We start from the raw sequence: 22,644 nt of genomic DNA, 5'->3' as shown, positions 1-22,644 counted from the left end.
TTTTAAAGACTTATTTATTTATTTGAGAGAGAGAAAGCCCTAGAGAGAGCATAAGTGGGGTGGACGGGCTTGAGGGAGAGGGAGAAGCAGACTCCCTGCTGAGCAGGGAGCCTGTGACCGGGGCTCAATCCAGGACAGACACTTAACTGACTGAGCCATCCAGGAGCCCCACCTACTCAATATGTTAGAGAGTAAACTCAAGATACGGCCTCTCCAGGCAATAATAATAGTAACAACAACAATAATAAGTAAAGTAAATACTATAGAATAGTGATCCTTTTAAAAATGTTATTTTTTAAAAAATATGAACAATTGGTGCTCACTTGAAATTTCGTTTCTGTGTTCTGAGACAGCAAGTTGTTTTCTTTTTTACTTTTATTGAATGTTAAATTATATAAGATATGCTGTTTGTTTATTTATTTATTTATTTAAAGATTTTATTTATTTATTTGACAGAAAGAGAGACAGCCAGCGAGAGAGGGAACATAAGCAGGGGGAGTGGGAGAGGAAGAAGGAGGCTGCCAGCGGACTAGCCTGATGTGGGGCTCGATCCCAGGACTCTGGGATCACGCCCTGAGCCAAAGGCAGACGCTTAATGACTGAGCCACCCAAGTGCCCCAGATATGCTGTTTATAAATTATAAATGTAATACCTTTTAAAATAAAAACACAGGGGCGCCTGGGTGGCACAGAGGTTAAGCGTCTGCCTTCAGCTCAGGGCGTGATCCCAGCATTCTGGGATCGAGTCCCACATCAGGCTCCTCCGCTATGAGCCTGCTTCTTCCTCTCCCACTCCCCTTGCTTGTGTTCCCTGTCTCGCTGGCTGTCTCTATCTCTGTCAAATAAATAAATAAAATCTTTAAAAAAATAAAATAAAATAAAATAAAAACACAATACAATAGGACAAATTAAGATATCTTACCTATATGAAATAATAATGACATGTTTCTTTCTCTTTCAAGATCCAGTAGGGTGTTTTTACCCCTCTGTTCCTTTTCCAATAGTTCTTCCCTGAACTGCCTTTAGGACATCATCCTTTTCTTTTGTTTAGAGGTAAAGCTGAATATAATCAACCATAAGACTAATTTCAATTTCTATGTCTGTTTTGAGCAAGTCCCCATTACACTCATTTCTGGTGTCAATCTAAATAACATTCAGCTGAATGACCTCTCAATAATAGCATTTGAGCATAGAATACTAGTATTTTACTTCCCCACAATACCAAATTTTTAAACTTGTTGGCATTACTTTCTGTTTCTCCAAAGTTGCCCTTTTACCTTGTTCTACAGTCTTGTTTAGGTAAGCCAGTGTTTGCAATCAAGTTCTTTGCATCTATAAATTCATCTTATAGAATATCCATCTCTAAAATAGCCAACATTTTTAAACACTGAATCACATTGAATGTCATCAGATTTTAATCTCTCTTTTTCAGGAAAAAAAATTATTTTAAAGCATAGAGGCAATCAGAATTTGTGAAATTGAAATTACATCCCACTAAGTTATACTTTTAGTAAAGAAATTGAAGAAGTCCTGCTTACCTCACTGTCCTTTTTGGATCACATTCTTGGGTTCTGAAGCAGTCTTATTTCTATTTAAAAAATTATTCATTTTTCACAATATAAGTTTTTGTCATGACCTGCACATCACAACTAGCAATTCAGGTCGCAGTTAGTTAACTCCATTTTTAGACTCCCTATGACCTCTTCAAAAGACCACCAAAGAGTTGCAGAGAAATAGCACAGATATTTTTATTTTACTGTAATCGTTTCCTCTACACTCAACATCAATGTATTTTCAAACGGGAGAAGGACATTCTTCTTTCCCACATTTTGAAAATATGATTTTATGGCAGATTTTTAAAACATCTTTTCTATGGGAGACAATAATGATATACATATTATAAAAACTTCTACAAGTCAGAGACTTCATTGTTACGTGCTTTTCATGAAATAAGAAGTGACAAAAAACTTTCATTATAACCGTACCAATATCATAGGTAAGCAAATCATGCCTCTTTTTAGTATACAAGATATGCAGGACATTTTAGCAGATTAGAGTTGTTCATTTTCTTTGGCAAAAAGTTTATAGATGAATGGAATTTGCCAAATTTTATATTTACACTTTCTGCTGAATATGCAGACAGATGAGCGTGGCCTGGTTTGTATTTAGACGAGATATCAGCAATCTACTCTTTTGTAGTTTCTATGATTTCATTAAAGTTTTCATAGAAATTAAGCAGACTGAACCTTCATTTCAGAAATTAAAGTATGTAGAAGCGAAGGGGAACATTTTTTGTCATTGTTGTTTTTGTTGCTGTGATTTGACCTCTTCACTCAATACACTATAAAAAAGCATGATAATTAGTAAGATCTGACAGAAACAGCTCTACCTGACAAGGAACAAACACTAGACATTCTTTTTTAAACACGACACATTTTAGTTGCAACCTCTATATCAGGAAGTGTAACATTACTCATTGCCATTGAGCAATCAAGGGATAGATATGGTCATGTATGTTCATGCATGTGATCTGTTAAAACTAATTCAGCAGCCATAATTTTTGACTGAGCAGTGGTGTCTTTGGGAGATTAAAAAACAAACAAACAAACATGATTGATTTAGAAGTACTTGGCTGGTTTTTGACTTACGGATTCAGTTTTCATACAGGCTTTCTCCCCCATGCCCACCTTCAAATTATTTTCTTCATATTTTACAGTATGATTTGTTTGGTTACATAGCTCCTGAGCCTGTTTTTATTTGTCATTAAAATTACACAGTTGTTTAGTCTTCTTTTCCATTGAGTTCTAGGTAATGCTGATGTTAATATTATATTTTTTCTCATTTTCATTATCTAAACTCTTGGAAAAGCTGGTCACAGTATTCACCATGTTTGAAACTAAACTAGTTGTATCTTGATACAAGGACAATAGTTAATCCACAGGCAAAAGGCAAATTGTTAATGTTCACAAATACAACACATTTAAGGTACACAATTATCTTCAGTCAATCAAGTGATGGCAACATTGCATGATCCATTATCAGGAACTACAAATCGTGACTGCCAACATCAGTGGTCAGGGAAAACTAGCAACAGGGACAATGGAGGGCAAGGATCCCTGCTGTGTCTATTTAATACTAAAAACCGTGTTGCTTCTAGTACCTATTTTTGGTTGCTATATGACTTTTGTTCTTTTCTCCCCAACTTCCACATGTATCAGTGAAAAGTGGGACACTTGGAGTTCCAGAGAGTAGTTTCCCAGGATGGAGGACTCTTGGTACTAAATTAAGACAGCCCCAGGAAAACTGGGATGGTTGGTCAGTTTAGCTATCCATGATGCAAAGCTATGCACAGTAGTCCTAGCAAAGAAAAACTAGCTTCTGATTTCCATGCATTTGGAAAATTTAAGACACACTTACAGACTTCTGGATTTATCTTCTCAATTCAGGTATTGCATATTAGATAATCTATTAATATTAGTCACCATATTAACAGATTAAAGGAGAAGACCAAAGATAATGTCACTAAATGCAGAAAAAACATGGCATCCATTTATAAAGAAAACTCACAGCAAACTACTAAAATAAATTTCTTTAACCTGATATTTGTAACGAACAACAAAATATAGAAAATATTCTTAATATTGTATTTTTGGAGGCATTATCTTTAAAATCAGAAGCAAGGCAAGAGGGTTCATGATCTTTGTATCTTAAACATTGTACTGGAGATCCTATTCATTGTAAGACAAGAATAAAAAAACTGAAAGTGAGTGAGAAAAAAAGCTATAATTATGCATAATTGAGACTATATAGTTAATTATGTTTGATGGATTTGAGAACAATTTCTGAAATCAATAACATTACTTTGCCACAATAAAATAATTAAGAAATGCAGCTTAATAAATATAACATTCATGAAATCAACCCAAATCATAAGATTTCTGGGAATTAATCCAACCAAGATTAGTGCAAATTCTCTATGGAAAAAAATATAAAACTTTATTGAAGGGCATAAAAGAGGGCAAATAAATGGAGAGATTATAACATATTCAGAATCAGAAGACTCAAAATTATAAAGATGTCATGTCGCCCAAGTTAAATATGAAATTAAATATAAAGCAGTTTCAATTAAAATCCCAATATGATATTTTATGAACTTGTAAAGCTATGCTAAAATGTCTATGTGAGACTTATGGTCCAAGAACAGCCCAGCTAACTTTGAAGAGTTATCCAACAACATATAAAACTCACAATAAAATTAGACTAATTATAAGAACACTACAAAAAAAACCTGAGGCAATGTAACAAATGAAAGAATCTAGAAACAGACAAGTATGTATATATATATTTCCCATATATACATGTATATAGGAAATGACATTACAAACACTGGAGAAAGAATGGAATAACTGGCAATCTATATGGAAACATTTAAATTGGATCCTAACTCATACCTATACATTAAATTCCAAATGGGTTAAAGATGCAAATATGAATATTATTAAAACATAATGTACAAGGTATCTTTATGACATCAGTAATGTCATTAAATTTGATAACATTTGACATTTAAATTTTTACATTAGTAAACAATACTAAAAACAAAAACAACCATCAACCAAATGAAAAACAAGGGAAAGCCTTGGAGAAAGTATGTGCAACACATTTGTTTAATAAAAGTTCAAAATTTAGAGAATATGAAACTCCTATATATCTATTAAGTGAAAAAGAAAAGCACCCCCATCAAAAAAAATGAGCAAATTTATAAAAAAGCAGTTAATGGAACAGGAAAATTAAACCAACGATAATAAACTCGTTGTCAAATTAATTTCACTAAAAACCAGAAAATGCAAATCAAAATTATAAGATATCATTAAATCATATGATAACAAATAGGAAGTTTGAAAGCACTAAGTGTTGATGAAGCTGTAGGAAATAGAATTTCTCTTGCATAGCTATCGGTACAGCAATGAGATACAATTCATTTGCAAAGCAATCTGAAAATATGCAATAAAATTATAAATTTTCATATTCTTTATTATTTAATAATTTACACTCATGGGTTCACAGGCAACACTGCACAAGAAAACATATTTAAGCATGTTAATTGCATGATTGCTTGTAATAGGGGAAAGATGGAAGCAACCCAATTATTCCTCCGCAAGAGAATGTATAAATGAAATGATCTGAATATATGCATTTAACAAAGTGTTGACTAATAAAAAATAATTAAGATAAATGAACAAATTCTGCACTATTCAGCAAGGATAAATCTTTAAAATCTTTTTGAGTTATAAAAGGAAATTACGAGGTAGTATATACATTACACCATTTTTGTATTTTTAAGCCATAGAAAGCAATAACACAATGGTAATAAATGCATTTATATCTGCCAAGTGACCAAAACATGTATCAGATTGAAATATACTGATTTCACGTGAGTCTTTCCCGGTAGAGATTAAGAAAGCGAATGGGGGTGGTGAAGACAGACTTTAATAAACCTGTCAAATTTTATTTCTTTTCATTAAGCAATGACCAATGTGAACATCTATTTTATTGTGGTTTGGGATATATTGGTAAAAGTGTATCTGGGCCCGATTTCAATGTGTGTGTGTGTGTGTAATCTTCCCACACCAACAAACAATTCTCAGACACCAGCAGGGTGTCTGAGAATTGAACTCAATTCTGCCACTGTTTTCCTGGAGATAGCTTCAGATTCCACTGGTTAAAGGTTCAGTCCCACAAGATTCACACACACACGTTCAGATGCCAGTCACAAACTCAGGTTGTTACCCGTACTTCTGACCAACTAGCTATAGATCAGAGGTTCCCATGACCTCCTGTTTGACATTCAGATGCCATTCACAAGTCTAGAATGTTAACCTGGACTTCCGACTAACCAGTCATAAATCAAAGGTTCCCACGACTCCCTGTTTGGGTTCATTGTTTTGCTAGAGTGGTTCACAGAACTCAGGGAAACATTTTACTTACTAGATTATACTGGTTTATTATAAAAGGATATAACTCAGAAACAGCCAGATGGAAGACACAAATAGGGCAGGGTATGGGGAAAGCGTACGGAGCTTTCATGCTCCATGAGTACATCAGTCTCCCAGCTCCTCCACTGTGTTCACCAACATGGAAGTTCTCTGAATCCCATCTTTTTGGGTTTTATGGAGGCTTCATTACACAGGCATGACTGATTAAATCATTAACAATGGGAGATTGAACTTAATCTCCAGCCCCCTCCCCTCCCTAAAGTCCAAGGGGTGGGACTAAAATTCCAACCCTCTAATCATAGGTTGGCTCCACTGGCAACCAGCTCCCATGCTTAGGTGCTTTCCAAAAGTTACTTTACTGACATAACAAAAGATAACTTTATCACTCTCAACACTTAGGAAATTCCAAGGGTTTGGGAGCTAAGAGCCAGGAGCCATGGGTGAAGACAGATGTAGGTAAGAAATATATTTTGGTCATCTGGATGCCCAAATATATATACATATTTAAATCACAATCTTACAACTGGTATCTATAATGTTTAATGATCAATTGAAATACTTTGTAATCAATAATTTGTGTGTGTATTCCAGATAATGAGAAATATGAATTAATTATGTGCTAACTAGTCCATATATGACTTATTATGCTAATAATTACACTGATTTTGGTGCAATATTTTAAGAGAGACGTTGACCATTAAAAGAAGGGAGTATGTCTACATGTGCATGGACAGGAAGGTGATGGTGAATTGAGTAATGTAACCAAGAGTATTTTAGTACCTAAGGTATACCAAATTTCCTATGGAAGTGCCATTAATGTGTGTATAGGTACACATCAAAGAAGTCAGTTAACATGCACAAAATCACATAATTGAGAAGGTTGAAACCAGCACTGAACCTATGTATCTTCATTAAAATAGTCATGGTCTTTCTTCTCATCCATTTTTCCTTCCTGAAAGGATTTGAGGCAATATAGTATAGTGGAAGGAAGCTGAGGGACCAGGATTATACAAACCATCTACACATAGCTTTAATAAAAAAATCCACGAGAGCAATTGCTGGGCATTGTTTTAGTTTCTCATGGCTGCTGGGACAATTACCATAAACTTGGTGACCTAACACACACACAAAGATTATTCCCTCACTGTTCTAGAGGCCAGAGGTCCTAAATCAGTATCCCTGACCCCAAATCAAGGTGTGGGCAGGCCTGCATGACCTCCTGAGGACCTAGGGAAGAATCCACTCCTTGCCTCTGCCAGGTTCTAGTGGCTGTCAGCATTCCCTGGCTTATGGTCACATCACTCTAATCTCTACCTTCGTGGTGCAATATCTTTCCTTTTCTGTCATGTGTCAAATTGCTCTCTGGCTCTCTAATGTAAGAATACATGAGATTTGGCGGGGGGGGGGGGGGGGNAAGAAAGAGGGTGGGGGGGGGGGGGGGGGGGGCCCGTGTGGCTCAGTCAGTTAAGCATCTGCCTCCAGGACAGGTCGTGATCCCAGGGTCCTGAGATTGAGACCCGAGTGGGGCTCCTTGCTCAGCAGGCAGCCTGCTTCTCCCCCTCCTTCTACCTGGTGCTCCCCTGCTTGTGCTTGCTCTCGCTCTCTGTTAAATGAATAAATAAATTCTTAAAAAAATAATATATGAGATCATATTTAGAGCCCACCAGGATAATCTGCCCTTGTCAAAATGATCAACTTAATTATATCTGCAAAGTTCATTTTTGTCACATAAGGTAACACTCATACATTCCAAGGATTAGGGTGTGACTATCTTTTAGGGCCATTATTCAGCCTACCATAGATATAAAGAGACATTAGGGGTACCTACTGTTTCTATTTGCCTATTATCTTTTCATGCTTTCTACTTGTTATGTTCACTCTCATTTCATAAAGTACTTTTTCTCTCTTGCTGCATATAGTTTTGATGGAGGGAGTCCAATTACAGCTGCCTAATCCTTGGACACAGGATTACACATGTGGATATGACTTGTATTACATTGATATGGTAGGTCATTTCATGAGTCCAGTCTGACTATTTGGACTTCAATGTCCAGTGTTTTATATATGGGGACAAAGAGAAAGGCCTTTGTTTTTTGGAATCTGGAGCTAAACTGATTAAAACTTGATGCTGGCAATAGGACAGGTAGGGAGCATATTTAGAGGAGAAAAGAAAGAGACAAGTACTCAGCGAATCTGAACAGAAAGAGAATGCTCTTGATGTCCACTCTTCCAACAGCCTAGTTCCATTCCTGACTTTCTTAGTTCTGTGAGCTGATTAAAATCCCTGTGTTGGCTTCAACTAGCTTGAATTGAGTATCTTCCTAGAATCTCTCATGGACAGCACTGACAATCCTGCAGTAAAAAGAATTCCACCCCCACTCCCCCAAAAAAGGAATTCCCAATGAATTTGGATGGAAGATCTGTGTTCCCTCCTTCTATAGTCTCTTGCTTCCAAATGCAATAAAATAATAAATAAATAAATCTAGAAAAATAAAAATAGATCATTAAGTATTGGCAATGACAGTTCTAATACTGTACTTTAAGGGCATATACATTTTCTGAAACAATTTAGATATAACACAATTATATTACCCAGTCATGAAGAAATAGATACAATGTCAAATACAGAGGACTCTAAGCTTATTTTTGTTGCAGAGAATATTACAATGATCAATAGAAATTATCAAAATAAGCATCCATGAACCAACTTCCAAACAAACAAAAAAACAAACAGCTAAATAAATGTTCAAACAAAATCCAGCAGTCATCCTCTGTATCCCTTAAAATAGCTTAAAGTTTCCTGCTAAAATTGTTTCAAAGGAGCCACTTATATTCTATGTTCCTGACTCATGTTTTTTTATACCTCTAATTTCTTAAAGTAAAGAAAAATTATTCTAGAATTCTATCAGAATTCATAACATTTTAGGTACTTGGGCACCATGATGCCCAATTCAATAAACGCACTGAAAAACATACTATTTGTCTTACAAGTATATTTTTTATATTTAATTTAAGAATTGATAAATCAGTTTATTTGTAGCCATTTCTAAAATAAAACAAAACTGAAAACGCATCAGGCTCTTTGTCTGCAACATAACTTTCCATTATAAAATTGTTTCTACGGGAACACTGGATCTGATATTCCTCATTTTAACATATACTGATTTTTACAGGAATGCAAACCTCAGAATATTTGAAGGATGATTGTAAACTATTACTTTTAAAACACAGTTTTAGCAAGTATAAGTAGATGGCACATTCTGATTGAAATAATTAGAAACACCATCACTGTGAATAAATTAGACAAATAATCAATAGATCTTAGTAACCTAAATGCTGTCCCTAAGCATGTAATGGATCACCCTTGAGATAATTAGCCCAAGGGTTTAAATGGGATGCTAAAGATCATGATATTTAACTAAATATGTACTTGTAAGATTTATAGAGGGGAAAAAATTTTCTATACTAACACATAGCACCTCTTATCCTTTGCACAATGTGGAATAAAACTGCCTTTGATCATGAGAAAAGGACACTGGACAGAAGGTTCTGTTTCAAAAGAAGATCATTATAGTGGGCAGGGTGATCATTTACATGGCTTCTTCCTGTTTAGTAATACAAATCCTAATCTGATTAAGATATCCAAATTTGAGTCATAGCTAGGCCTTGGGTAGAGCCAACTATATAGCTAATGCCTAAATTTGGATTAAATTAATCAATGTATTCTATTCCCATGACAAACATCATGGCACATATATGAGTTAAACATTCCAGTTGAAGTGTGTCTTAGAGTTTTCCTGGCCATGTTAGGATACAAGCATTCATCTCTTCCTTTGCATGCCAAAGTATGCTAGTGTGAAAACTGAAGCCACCTTGAGAAATGCTGCCTGAAGTAGAAGCCACCATGCACAACTAAGATTTTTTATTTTATTTTATTTATTTATTTGAGAGAGAGAGAGAGGGAGGGAGAGCATGAGCAGGGGTGGAGGCAGAGGGAGAAAAGGCAGAAGGAGAAGCAGACTCCCCTGCTGAGCAGGGAGCCTGACATGGGGCTCAATCCCAGGACCCTGGGATCATGACCCAAGACAAAGGCAGACACTTAACTGACTGAGCTACCCCAGCACCCCATACAATTAAGATATACATACACATACACGAAAGTGGAACTGGGAAACTGAAATCAACTGGCCCTGAACTTTATCTTTGGACAACCATTTACGACACAACAAATTTCTAGACTGTTAGAGCCAGTTTGAATCAGTTTCCATGACATGTAGCTGAAGTCATTTTATCAGATACAATCACCAACAGTAAATTATGTTATGCTGGTAGTAGCTTAACTTCAGTGTACAAAGAATAAAAACTAAATGAATGATGAATGATTGATATCTAAACAAAAAAGGTTAAGTCACATTAATTAAAAAGTAGGAGAGTGAAATACAGAGGGAATTTACTTTGTGAAATATAGCCTTGCGAATGTATTCACAGAGGTTTCAAATAATTCAGGCCTATTTCTTAATAAAACCACTAGGCTAAATCTCCAGAAAAGGCCCAAAAATTTAAATAAAAAGAATAGCTTTGTTTAACTAATCATGAAGGTGTTCTAATTTAAGTACTACTCAGTAAGATCTGAGGATATTCACAACGAGTTTTGCCTTAATGGGACTCCTTAGGCTATTCTCAAGGAAAGAATTGTCAGGTCTTAGAATAAAAGAACAAATTTATGGATTCACTTAAAACAGTAGTCTCTTTGAGTTTCAGGAACAGCAATCTATTAAAATAGTATAGAGATTGAAATTTTGCTGAAAACATTAATATTGGAATGAGACAGTAGGTCACAGTAGAATTATCACAAGCATGTAGGGGAATCATGCATTTTAAAACCTCGGAGGAATATTTGTTAACATCCCCTTTGGTATAAATATTCTCTTGATCACTAAGAAACTGCACATAGGTTGTATTTCCCAACTCGGAACAGGTAGCATGGTGTAGAAGGACATGTCCTTTGATTTTCTGCTTTCTTTCCTTGATCCATGAAAAAGAAGTTTCTTTCAATATCCTCTATTGTTCCAGGGCAATATGGATAAAACATTTCCACTTCTCCTCCAGCTCTTAGGAGCTTTAACCCCTCATCATGGTAGCATTAGTGACTTATCTCATCCTCCAGTTCAAAAAATAAGTTAATATTTTGGGCCATTTCTGAAACTACATTTACTCCTCAATTTGTTCAGAGTTCTTTTTTTTTTTTTTTTAAGATTTTTTAATTTATTTTTTTGAGAGCGAAAGAGAGCAGAGTGAGTGAGAACACAAATGAGGGGAGGGACAGGAGACGGAGAAGCTGGATCCCAGGAGCCTAGGATTGTGACCTTAGCTGAAGGCAGACACTTAACTGACTGAGCCACCCAGGTGCCCCTGTTCAGAATCCTTAAAGACCAGTTCACATCTTCAAGTCACAACAGAGAACTCAGATATATTATGAATTATATGAAACTTGGCATTTAAATGCTCACATTCTAAATATTGAAGGAGTGCTTGTTGATGAATAATAATTTGGCTGGTGGAAAAAGAGATATTTCAAGGGAGAGTATTAATATTGGTTATAAGAAATAAAGGATAAGGTTGAAACAATGTCTAAAGAGAGGAGTAAAAAGGTAGCATGTTTACAACGTAGTGATACCTCCCCCATGCTGCTTGGTTTGACATGACATTAATAGTGTTAAAATGGCTCTCTATGGACACACTTTGCTGTTAGATTATTGCTTGGATTCTTATAGCTGCTTCTACTCAAGTACATTTAAATCTACTCAAATATCTCATTTAATTCCCACTGTAACCCTACAGGGAGATATCACTAGCTACGTTTGATAAATAAAAAGGTGGAAGATAGTTTTTTTAAATGTGCAAGTTCTAAAGAGCTAGTGGGGGAAAAAGATAAGAATTATTTTTTCAGTGATAAGCTATAACAATAAATTACACATTTTATTACTTAACATGAACTTTTAATCTACATGAAAAATAATTTTCAGGGTTTTGAGAGATTCCTAGGAAAAATAGTTGAAAGTATCCTTGGTACTTCAAATTAAAAGACCCCTATAAACTGTGTATCTTTAATGAAAAAATTTGCTTAATAGAATTTTTGTCAGACTTTCATTACAATATTTGAAAAACAACATATAATTTAGTAAAACCGTTTACTGTACTACTGCCAAGAAGCAGCAGACAATCCATGGTTTGTCTTTGTGTTTGTTTCAGTATTTGGATGGTACTTGTGAAAATAGATAATATTGAGTCACAAAAATGACACTTGCATCTTCCTGAATCATTATTCAGTTAGATTAGCAAAGGAATGAGACATCTTTTTCAAATTCACCAGACTTGCTCAGCATAATTTTCCAGTCCTAATTCCACAAAGCACAACTCTGTCCATAAAATCATAGAGGAGAGGATATGTTCCCCTTGCCTTTCTCCAAAAATTTCTCGTAAATTATAAATGGTTTAAGCCTGTGGTCTTTAGTATCCTAACTTCAATTCATCACACTCTATTTATAATATTCGTCCATTCAGCTTGTGTCTCCCTTTTCATCTCCATTTATCCAGAATTTACCCATTTGTCAAAGTCATTACACACCGTGCCTGAAAATTTCTTAACTCTTTCTCCAGACTACCTTTCACATGGTTTATAACAGATACATTAACACTTTATCATATATTAACCATATTGCTCACAAACTGATCTGTATTTTATAATCATAAGAAACTTTAAGTTCTAGGAGGGTATAGACTTTGTATTAATTTCCCCACAAAACTTAGTATTCTTAAGCCATCATAGTTAAATGTTTGCCAAGTTGAATTAAATACCTTGATGAGACAGGTGGGTCCAACCAGAGTGAATCCATTGGAAACCTCTTTAAAATGCATGACATTCCTTTCATTCACATTTCTGTAGGAAGACAGATGTAAATGTAAATCTATTCTCCCCTCTTTTGCATAGATTCAAGGAGCTTGTTGTGGCAGACCCACGGATCAGATAACAGAGCAGATTCTATCAGTGCTATAATTACAAGTTGGCTATTTTATCTAAACACTTTGTTACACCTTGATGAAGGTCTGAGGCATTTAGTATAATACTAATGAAGTAATGTATTCAGGGCAGTCTCTTCTTCCAGAAAGCTGATCGTGAAACATACAAGATTTTTCAAATGTTCTTCTCATTTATTATAAAATATTAGCTGAATTCATGCGCATGCAGACCTAATCCTTCTACTTTTCCAAGTTAGAATCATTGCTGAAAACTGGCTCAGTTTGCTAATGACCTTGACAATGCTTGAGTTGACAAGATGTCTTGAAGATGCTGATCACTATTTCCCAGCCCACAATCTCTTCTGAAAGAATCTTTCTGGCCAACAGCTATGGTTCTCCCACTTTGAATATGGGACATACAAGCTCCCTCCCTCCTAACTGCATCTGCATGGACGTGAAGACTCCTATTCCAAAGAACAATTCATCATTTGGACTGATTCAATCAGTTAGTCTCTCCTGATAAATCCGAGACACAGATATTGAGGAGATAAAAAGATAAAAACTAAGAAGCTAAAAGCAATCTCTTATTAACAAATTATGGCAGCCCAAATTTCCTCTCTTTCTGAGGCTTTGATCAGCATTCCCTTTTTCATTAATAGCTGTATAATAAATCTCCTTTACTTGATCAAACTTAAGTAGGTTTCTGTCTCCTGCAATTAAACAAGGCTCAATACTGGTATTTATTCCTTGAGTGGAATTGCAAACAATGAGACCCTTAGAGAAAATGTGGAGCACATAGAATTGCTATTGGATAAAATTGGAACTAATTGTGATGCCCTAAATTGGAAAATTAGCATACTATGGAACATAGATCTTTGTCTGAAGTCACTCAACACATGTTCACTAAGGGTGTGATATCAGAAGCCAGATACTTTCTGTCATAGAATATTCTAAATGGATTAGTAATACAGAGACAAATGGATTAGGTGATTACTTCTGAATACATTAGGCAAGATTTTGAGAAAAAGATTAACATAGGTACTGGAGTGCTGGGATTAACACACAAAAAGAAATTTACAGCCATCCTACTGTATGAATTCTTTTTTCCCTCTATTCAGCAGGATGAGGCATCTAAAAGGCAAGTTCAGAACATTCTGAATATTTGTCCAATATTCTTAATTATAAGAATTTTAAACATATAGAAATATTGAAATAATTATACTGTAACACACATATACCTAACATCTAGCATCAGTAATTATCCAATTTTTGCTATAAAATTATATATGTGTATAAAAAAATTTCCTAAAATACTGATAATATGTTTCAATGTCAGATGTCTTTTTCCCAATTATTCATTATGCATCTTCTAAAAATAGTATTAGCCAACATAAATATGCCATTGTCAAGTTGTCCACTATGTAGTGAGGTGCTGTTATAAGATGTTTTCTTTAGTAGTTTAAGATTTCCAATTTGTACTTATTCAAGGTTCTCTTGACTATTCCCGCCCCTTTACATTTCCACATAGCATCACCCCTCTTACTTCTGCCTGCCTGTCGAGCTGTGACATCAGTCTTCTGCTCTTTACCTGGGATTTACACCATCAGCTCCCCTGGTTCTCAGGTCTTCAGATTCAGCATGGAATTAACACCACCAGCTTCCCTGCATGTTCAGTTTGCGGATGGCAGATTCTGGGGCTTTTCAGCTCCCCTAACCATGTGAACTGATTCTCCACGATAAATCTGTCTGCCTATCTATTTACCTATCTATCTACTTATTCTTACGCATACATATATATTCATACAACATTTATAAAATGGCTTCAAAATTGCAGTATCATATCACTGTTGACAGTAAACTAAGTAAATTTTTGAAATTATTTTGCAGATTGTCAAGAGTACTATATTACTATTACTAGAATTAGAGAGTGATATAAATCGACCTTATATAAATGAGGTAGAACAAAAAATCTGCAGAAAGAACGAATAACCAAGCAGAGCTAGAGAGAAGTGAAAGTGTCAGCCCCTATATCCCCAGGTAACACAGGCCATGTCCTTTGTGCATCGTTAATATCTTTCTAAGTTCTTGTTTCTAGATAGTCCTGAGGCCCTATTGTTTGACTCATCCTTGGGTATTATGAAATACCTATTTTAATATTCCTGCACCACCATACTTTCTTTGCTTTACTCATTGCATGATGTTTTGTTTTTTTGCTTAAAAGTAATCAATTCCTTGCTAAACTAATAAACTCAATGTTGAGAAAACAAAGAATTTGGGCTGCTATGAAACTAGCGTAAGCGCCACCACTAGCACAGCTGGAGCTAATTGTGGAACTGTCAAGCCCACCCCCTTAGGATTACACGATCCTGGTAAAAATCTTTCAAAAATTCAGATATTGCCTATTTGCCTGCAGGATCTCAAGAACTTGTTTCCACAGTCTTGATCATCTTGAATCTGGTTCTGAGCTAAAGTCGGTACCAGGATTTTCTTCCCATAAAACATCATGTGACCAGTGACGAATGTGTCTTATGAGCACAGGTAACTATGTTGGAAATTTTAGAATTGTGAGAAACCATAGCTCAAATACATTTGGCCTTTTATGGTTGATTAATTCAAATAATTTAAGAAATCATTATGCAAGAATTACAACAGGCATGATCATCAAAATATGTCTATTCCTAATAATACCAACCTAGCAGTAGGAATTATTAGAAAATGACAAGAAGATTTTGCGCTCCTTAAAGTTTTCAGAAAAGTCGAACTTTCTCGGCATCCCGTTTTTCACATCAGAGAGAGTGAGAAGGAGGAAGAAACAAAGTTTTCCTATATTTGCTTGACTTTATCCTGATCTTATATGGGAATTTTAGCAAATTTTGTCTCTGGATTATACAACAGAAATCTGGTTGTGGTGGATAAGTGAGAATCTACATAAGAGTGCATATAATTATAACAAACCTTAATTAGTTTCTGATTTAAATCTAATTCTAATACATAGTTGGTCTAAAACTTCTATAGCAATCATGAAATTAATTAATATTTTAGGAGTCGAATATTCCATATGAATAAATCTATTTCAATATCTTCTAATATCTCAAATGCCAACTTTTAATTGTTAATTTTACTTTGGTGGCCTACTAGGTCAATTTACTCATTTTAATGCAATTTTATGAAGTTATTGGAACATTGCAGTGTTTGGAGAAGTATTTTTCTAATACCTTAAAATTTTCATTTGCCTTAGCTGAAAAGAAAATTTCAAAGTACATGCCCACAAATGATACCTTTAAATAAGTTTTCACTTGGATACAAGTAAGGGCCCCAAATCAATCAATCAAACAACAAAAAAAGTAAGCTTTTCTTTCTAAGGTAATTCCAAAATTATATGTAAAGCCAAGGCCAACGAGAGTAGCTGTTACTTATACAAAGTATGTGTGTCTCATTTCCCAAATCCATTTACTTTTTTTTTATGAACCACTTCCTAACTCCATTCAGTAGGTTTTTCCTCCCTTTCAAATTACCTACCCTGCTTTATCCTCTAGCAAATTGTGATAATGTTAACCTCAAGGCAGATAGATTTAGAATTGGAATATGTTCAAAATGTAATATTTTAATATTATAATATTAGCAGTAAATATAAAAATATTGACTTTAAATAATTGGAAACATGAACTTTTTAACTGTAAAAATTGCATAAGATACAATCATGATTAATATGAAATTAATGGCTTTTGAAAAAGAATGACTACTTCATTGGTAGTAAGAACCAAATTTTGTAGAGTTGTTTCAGGATTAAACACCTGCAGCATGTTCTGATATCCAAGAACAGAACTAGGCTGAAGCTAAAATGGAGCCTTGTGTGATCATTTTCAGCATTATAATTTCCTACAAAATTTGAGTGATTTGCAGAACTGTGATAGATTTCCCATGAATAGGATAGTGGCAAAAGCTTTGTAGATTCAAAAATAGTTTTGCTGAGGCAATGAGAAGTAATACACTGTCAGAATAGAAGCTGTTCATATTTTACCAAGCTGTTTATATTTTAGAAGCTGATAAAAGAATTAGTCTCTAAACATTGCAAAGTCTTGCTTCCCTTATTTTATTTTTTGCATTTTGTTTACATTATCTTTCAATTCTCTTAAAATCTCTCAACTGATGAAAAATGAAAATTGTATTCACAATTTAATAATTAAGTGTTCTGTATGATACAACAATAATTTTATAATTATCAAAATTTATAAATTTGTATTTCTGGGATGATTTGAAAAAATTGCTACCCGAAAATAAAAAAGAATCAGGAAGAAAAATTCATAGAATCCTAGAGAGGTATCAAGTCCTGGCAGATGGAGACTTGAACTGACAGAACAATGAAGGTCATTTTGCTTAAGGATTACGGAAGAGTTTTCAAGTGTGTTTCATAGGTTAATCTAACAGGGCCATTGACTGGAACTCTACATTGATTGATTTCACACAGTATTGTTTGTATTCATGAACTCTGATTTATATCAATATCACATTAAGGCACTATCTTTCTGGGATACCAGACTCACTTAATCAGCAGCAATATGCTGATACACAAATGCTTACTTAACAAAATTGTTGAACTGTGATAAAAATGTTAAAGCAAAATGTGAAAAATACAGAATATTTTTAATATACAGATAGATTTATGTCATATTTATCCTTCATGAATGATTGCATTTCCTGTGATACCAAGTATATCCATCCAGCATATCACCTGTTGTTTGTAATAATATAGCATACTTACACAGTACATTGAACATGACAGATAAACATGAGAATGGAAACTAGACTTTAAAATCTGTCTCTTCGACTATGGACTCTGAGAAACAAACTGAGGGCTTTGGAGGGGAGGGGGGTGGGGGAATGGGATAGGCTGGTGATGGGTAGTAAGGAGGGCACATATTGCATGGTGCACTGGGTGTTATACGCAACTAATGAATCATCGAACTTTACATCAAAAACCAGGGATGTACTGTATGGTGACTAACATAATATAATAAAAAATATAAAAAAATAAAATAAAATGTGAAAATAAAATAAAATAAAATCTGTCTCTTCTCGGGCACCTGGGTGGGTCAGTTGGTTAAGTGACCGACTCTTGGTTTCGGCTCAGGTCGTGATCTCATGGGTCACGACCTCATGGGGCGGGCTATCGAGCCCCATGTCCAGCCGCTCATGGAGCCCCAGGTGGAGCTCCAAGTCCGGCTCAGTGGGGAGTCTGCTTGGAGATTCTCTCCCTCTGCCTCTGTGCCCCCCCCCAATAAATACATAAATCTTTTAAAAAATCTATTTCTTGTTTAATTTTTTAGAATTATTTATAGCTGCTGGATTTCCGAATATTTAACACACCGTTATGCTTTAGAAGTATGTTTTTCTTCAATTGTTCCTAAGTATTGTAATTTTTGATGAAATGGGTTTAGCACCACTGTTTTTGCTTTCTATTTGTGCCAAGAGTATTTTTGTTATTTTATTTCTCCATTACTGCCTCTTTGTGTGAATCAAGAATTTCACAGTAATCCATTTTATCTCTTCTATTAGTTTTTTTTTACTAATTACACTAAAATTAAAACATACATTCTTACCTTATTGTCTACTATATATAGTTATTCTTGCCATATTCCAAACAATGCAGAAACCTTCAAAAGAATTTACTTTACTTTTTTCTGAAGTTTTTATTTAAATTTCAGGTAGTTAACATATAGTGTAATATTAGTTTCAGGTATACAATATAGTCATTCAACACTTCCATAGAACACCCGGTGTTTAATTTCATCTGTAATGCACACCTTTATTCTATTATTCTCATATAATTTATTTCTTCATGTTATAAACCCCATAAAACATTAAAATTCATGTTGTTTTAAACGGTCAATTTTCCCTCACATTTTCGCTGATATTCATTCTATGCTGCTAATTCATTCTTGCACTTCATGCTTCCATATGAGATAATTTCTTAGGCTTAAGAACTTTCTTTAGTATTTCTTATAGTTCAAGTCCTTTGGTGACAGATACTCAGCTTTTTAAAAAAAAAACTTTATATATCATCTTTACTTCAAAAATATATTTTAGGGGCGCCTGGTGGCTCAGTCGGTTAAGTGTCTGCCTTCGGCTCACGTCATGATCCCAGGGTCCTGGGAAGGAGCACCACCTGGGGCTCTCTGCTCAGCGGGGATTCTGCTTCTTCCTCTCCCTTTGCCCCTCCCCCTCCGCTTGTGCTCTCTATCTCTATCTCTCTCCCTCTATCAAATAAATAAACAAAATCTTTAAACAAATATTTTAAACAAATACAGAATTCTAGGTGAGCATTTTTTTTCCTTTTACCATTTTAAAGATACCCATTCACTGTCTTTTGGCTTCCGCTCTGTTGCTGAAAAGTGAGACCTATTTCTCCTGTTCCACTGAAGGTAATGTGTGTTTCTTTTCCTCTTGATATTTTTAATAGTCTATTTTACGGTTTTTAGCAGTTTTTGACCATAATATGGTTTAATTACTTTTCTTTTTCTTTTTTTTCCTGGCTAGAAAGAGTTTTTGAAACTGTGGATTAATTTCTCTATTTTAGAAAATTCTTGGCTATTATTTCCTCAAGTATCACTTATGTCCCATTCTCTCTCAACTCTCCTCCTGAGACTCCAATTAAGCATATATTAGATCATCTGATAATGTCCTTTATTTACCTAAAATAAATTGAGTCATATAATGTTTCTGCTGCCTGGCCAACTTCAATAAACATAATGCTCTTTGAGGGTTATCCATGTTGTTATGTGCAACAATATCTCAATCTTTTTTAAATTTCTGAGTAGTATTCTATTGAATGAATGTACTACCATTTATTTATCCATTCTCCTTTTTTTTTTTTTTTTTTTTGAGTTTTGGCTTGGTTGTTTCTAGTAGTGGCCTATTGTGAATAAACTGGCCATGAATTAGAAAAATGTTCCTTTTTTCCTGGGGTATATATCTAGTGATGGAATTACTGTGTCAATTTATAAAATACTATCAAACATTTTACAAATTGCTTGTGCTTTTCAAGCTACTACGAGTGATATATGGCTCTCTATCATTGCCAATTTCTGATGTTGCCAGTCTGCTTAGTTGACCCAATCTGGAAAGTATGTTTTAGTTTATACTTTAATTTATAAATTTAAGTTTCATTTCCTGATGCTGAATGATGTTGATGAACAATCTGAGTGACCATTCAGATATTCTTTTTTGCTTTTGATTTTTTTGGGGTTTATGCCTGTTCAAGCCTTCTGTCTGTTAAAAAAGAAAAACTTGTTTGCTTTTTTCAAACTGATTGGTAAGAGTTATTTATGTATTTTGGATAAACGTCTTTGTCAGACATACGTATTGCAAAAGTTTTCTACCTGTATGTGCCTTGAACTTGCAATTTTAGTAGTATCTTGAGTGAGCAAAATTTCAAATTTTGATAAAGTTAAACTTAGTTTTCCTCTTATTGTTAGTACCTTTTGCGTATTACTAAAATCTTTGCATTCTCCAAAGTATGAAGATGTTTTCATATGTTTGCTCTTAGAAGTTTATTGTCCTCACTCTCACTATTTAGGTTTCTGAGCCACTTCAGGTTGATTGTTGTTAATGGAATGCAGTGAGTGAAGGTCCATGTTCTTGCCATGTAACTATCCACTTGCTGTAGCTCCTTTTATTGAAAGTACCTTCCTTTCCCCATTGAATTTCAGTAACACTGCTGATGAAAACCAAGAGCTACCAAAGAGTTATTTCAGATACCGCATTTTCTAATTCTAAAGTGTTTCTAATTTTTAATGGTCTTATTCTCTCTTTCATTACTTCATCTGTTAGTCCTCTGCGTTCACCTTTTTCTATATATTTTTTAATATGTAGCTTAACACTTAATCCTATTTGCAGGTTTGTTGTTAAAATTGAAATCTAGCTCCCCTTCGGGTCTGTGGCTACTTTATCTCTTGAATATCTGTCACTTGTTTCTTATTCATATGCCTAGTGAGTCTGTTTTGGATGCCGGCCATTGCTGAGGTTCTGATTATGTTACATTCTTCTGAAGAAGGTTATTTTATTTTCCAGTGGGCAACTGAGTCACTTCAAGGCTTGGTTTTAACCAACCTTCTGGAGCAGGTCTATTTTAATTTTGTCCTTACTTCTTAGGTATAGCCCTGACTATAAGAGCTTGACCCTTTGAAGTCTCCACTCAATGCCTGGGCTGTTGATCAGGTTCATTCCATTCTGACTGGGCTTGAGTCCTAATATCTCCACAGCAGTTTGTGACTTCTGAAATCTCTGTTCAGCTCTGCTACGCCTCCTAAAGTATTGCCTTGTGTATGCATAAGTTAGGAGTTAGCCAAGGATCTGTGGGAGTTTTTATGCAGAATTTTGAGATTTGGTCTTTGTGTTTCCCTTCTTCTTCTTCTTCTTCTTCTTCTTCTTCTTCTTCTTCTTCTTCTTCTTCTTCAGCTACACTGGTAAAGGTTTATTTCTTAAACTAGGTTGTAAGATTATGACTATTCATTGTTTTATTCTTTTAACCTTTTTTTTAAAAAAAATTAACATACACTGTATTATTTGTTTCAGGGATACAGGTCCGTGATTCATCAGTCTTACATAATACCCACTGCTCATTATAACACATACCCTCTCCACTGTCCACCACCCAGTTAGTTATCTCATCCCCCACCCTCCTTCCCTCCTGCAATCCTCAGGTTTGTTTCCTATGATTTGTTTCCTATGATTAAGAGCCTCTTATGGCTCCCTTCTTTTCTAGCCACTGCCCCCCAACTCAGCCCCGTTTAGCGAGCTTGAATAGAAATCTCAGCTTCCCCATTCAGAATTGCTCCCAGTTTAAGCTCTACTTCGTTACATAACTTGGAAAATGGCTTCTGAGAGAAAGTCAAGGCAAATGTGTAGCTCACTTCATGCTTTGTCCTTTTCTCAAGAATTGTGGCACTCTGCTATCTAATGTCTCAAAAAGTTGTTTTGTATTTATTTCCAGTATTTATAGTTGTTTATGACAACAAAAAAGAAGCTCCTATAATAGCAATAATACCAACTACTTCATCATGGCTAGAACCAGAAGTCCTAAGTGTTTTTGTTTTTTAATATAGGCGAAACATAGTTTACTTTCAAATTTCATAACTTAGTCAATTTCTAACTTTTTTATAATTATAACATATTTATGGAAAAATTTGAGTTATAATATTATGTTTCTTCCTAAAGTTCTTAAAAAATCTAGAAGAGAGCAAAACCTTCCCAAATGAACTAGAATTTCCACACACAACTAAGACTCAGCGTGTAGCTTATTTCTTGACAAATCATTTAATTGTAGACCCAGCTAAGACTTTCAGCCAGACATGGTTTTAGTTTGAAGTAATAAATACAGCATATTCACTAGAAATTAAATTGAGGCAACTAAAGCTCTTGTAGCAGCTCTGGAATGGTCATGAGATGCAAGGATACTTGGTTACTGACAATGGACACTGGATTTAAATGTAGAACTTAGTGGTGAAAAGCTACATGTCTCCTCATGCTTTCCCTCAGCCCCCAAATTAAGCCTTTCTAGGAATTGAAGTATAGAGATTTCAAGCTTATTACAAAAGGCCAGAGTGTAACAGCCTAATGAAATGTGACCA

The sequence above is a fragment of the Ursus maritimus genome, unplaced genomic scaffold (genome assembly GCF_017311325.1).
Source record: "Ursus maritimus isolate PB19 unplaced genomic scaffold, ASM1731132v1 scaffold_13, whole genome shotgun sequence".
Taxonomy (NCBI): Eukaryota; Metazoa; Chordata; class Mammalia; order Carnivora; family Ursidae; genus Ursus; species Ursus maritimus.
The sequence above is the reverse complement of the archived record's forward strand: the minus strand, read 5'-3'. Positions refer to the sequence as shown.